This window comes from Octopus bimaculoides, chromosome 16 (genome assembly GCF_001194135.2).
Source record: "Octopus bimaculoides isolate UCB-OBI-ISO-001 chromosome 16, ASM119413v2, whole genome shotgun sequence".
NCBI lineage: Eukaryota > Metazoa > Mollusca > Cephalopoda > Octopoda > Octopodidae > Octopus > Octopus bimaculoides.
Genome location: NC_068996.1, coordinates 47,104,954 through 47,107,232, shown reverse-complemented (window position 1 = coordinate 47,107,232; position 2,279 = coordinate 47,104,954). Strand labels below are relative to the sequence as shown.

At 38.3% G+C, this 2,279-nt stretch overlaps 1 protein-coding gene across 1 annotated transcript in view; it reads right to left on the bottom strand.

Moving 5' to 3' along the window:
* The window catches only part of LOC106873611 (protein ABHD11), a 227,381-nt gene that overhangs the window by 768 nt on the left and 224,334 nt on the right, over nt 1–2,279 (bottom strand). The gene's annotated exons all lie outside the window — the stretch shown is intronic.

Genomic DNA, 2,279 nt, shown 5'->3' with positions numbered 1-2,279 from the left:
ATATATATACATATGTATGTGTGTGCACATATGTATGTGTGTGTGTGCATATGTGTGTGTGTGCACATGTGTGTGTGTGTGCATGCATATTACAAAACAGGAAAGTAGAAATTTTTTGGTATCATTTGTACACCATTACACATGTTTCATTTGCTAATAGGAATCCCAACAAATTACATGTTAGATAGACGTGTCAGGAATTTCCTATTAGAAATCTTCACACAGTAAAATTATATAACGTAAAATTATATAGTTTTTCTCCGAAGAATTTTTGATAGGAAATTCCTTACATGTCTATCTAATATGAAAAGCATTACAACTGCTCGTGTCCTGTCTTAATGTTGTCTTATAGTTGAAAGGCCTTTTATGTCTGCATGTGTGTGTGTGTATGTATGTGTGTGTGTGTGTGTGTGTGTGTGTGTGTGTGTGTGTGTGTGTGTGTGTGTGTGTGTGTGTGTGTGTATATATACATATATATACGTCGTCTCCTTCACTGGACACGAAACTCGGCTTGTGAAGACCTGTTGGGCAAGCGAAAGTGAAATCGTGATGGCACCTGTGCCCAGCATTGCCTTCCTGGCACTTGTCTCGGTGGCACACGTAAAGACATTCAAGCGAGATCGTTGCCAGTGCCGCTGGACTGGCTCCTGTGTAGGTGGCATGTAATATACACCATTTCGAGCGAGATTGTTGCCAGTACTGCTTGACTGGCCATCGTGCCAGTGGCACGTAAAAGCACCCACTACACTCTGGGAGCAGTTGGCGTTAGGAAGGGCATTCAGCTGTAGAAACTCTGCCAAATCAGATTGGAGCCTGGTGTAGCCATCTGGTTCACCAGTCCTCTGTCAAATCGTCCAACACATGCTAGCATGGAAAGCGGATGCTAAACGATGAAGATGATGATGATGATGATGATGATGATGATGATGATGATGATGATGATGATATATATATCAGGCTGAGTAAAAAGTAAGCAACGGTTTGAAATTTGAAACATGAAATTCATCTCAATATATTTCAACAATGCAGAAATTTTACTCATCAAAGTAAATACCATTACGATCAACACATTTCTACCAACGAGTTACAGTTTGTATATTCCGGTAACATAAAATCTGGAGTTCTGGAGCTGATGAACTCTTTGAACACACTTTCAACATCGGTTTGATTTTTGAACTCCTTCTTTCACAGGAAACCGTCAAGGTGCTTGAAAAAGTGGTAGTCGGTAGGAGAAAGGTCTGAGGAATAAGCTGGGTGGGGAATAACTTCGTAGCCAAGTTCCCTCAACTTCTGGAACATCATTAGTGAAATTAGTTAAGCATAGTCATGAAGAATGATTGGCCCTCTTCTGTTGACCATTCTGGGACAAAAGAGTAGCAGTTTTTCCTTCATTTTGGCAACTTCATGGCAATATATTTCTGTAGTAATGGTTTTTTCCGGTTTTAAGAAGTTATAGTGGATGAGACTAGCAGTACACCACGGAACAGTGACTATAACCTTCTTTTAGAAGAGCTTGGGTTTAGGGAAGGTATTCGGTGCTTAATTTTGGTCCAACCACTGAAAAGACTGTGTTTTCTTTTGTTTTTTGTTGTTTTTTTTTGTGTGCAGAATCCACTTTTCATCACAAGTTACAATATGGTCGAGAAATGGATCAGTCTGGTTTCGGAAAAGAAGTGACGAGCAAATTTCATATCTGTGCATTTTCTGATTTTCATTAAAATTGTGTGGCACCCATTTGTCAAGCTTTTTTAATTTTCTGATCACATGCAAATAGTTGCAAGCAGTTTTCTGGCTAACTTGAAGTTCTTTTGCCAGTTCTTGAGTGGCTTTACGTGGATCTTTCAAAAAAGATGGTCTTTAATTGAACATCATCGATGACAGATGGGTGTCCACTACACTCACAATCTTCAAAGCTCAGGTCTCCACTGCAAAATCATTTAAACCATTTACAAGCTGACCACTCACTGGTCATTTCCTCACCAAACGTTTCATTGATATTGCAAGCAGTTTCAGCTGCTTTACATCCTTTCTGAAGTTGAATAGAAAACTTGCTCAAATATTGCACTTTGACAGTTCCAATTCAAATGATTGTAACAAGGGTGAAAAAAATATCAATGTTAATCTATTGATACATTTGGGCAAGTCTATGTTTGCATTGTCAGACACATGCAAAAAAAATGTTTTAAAAAAATTCAAAAAAAATTCTGCAAAAATCCAGTACAATTTCTACATGGTTTAAAATGGTGCTTACTTTTTACTCAACCTTATATGTATGTATA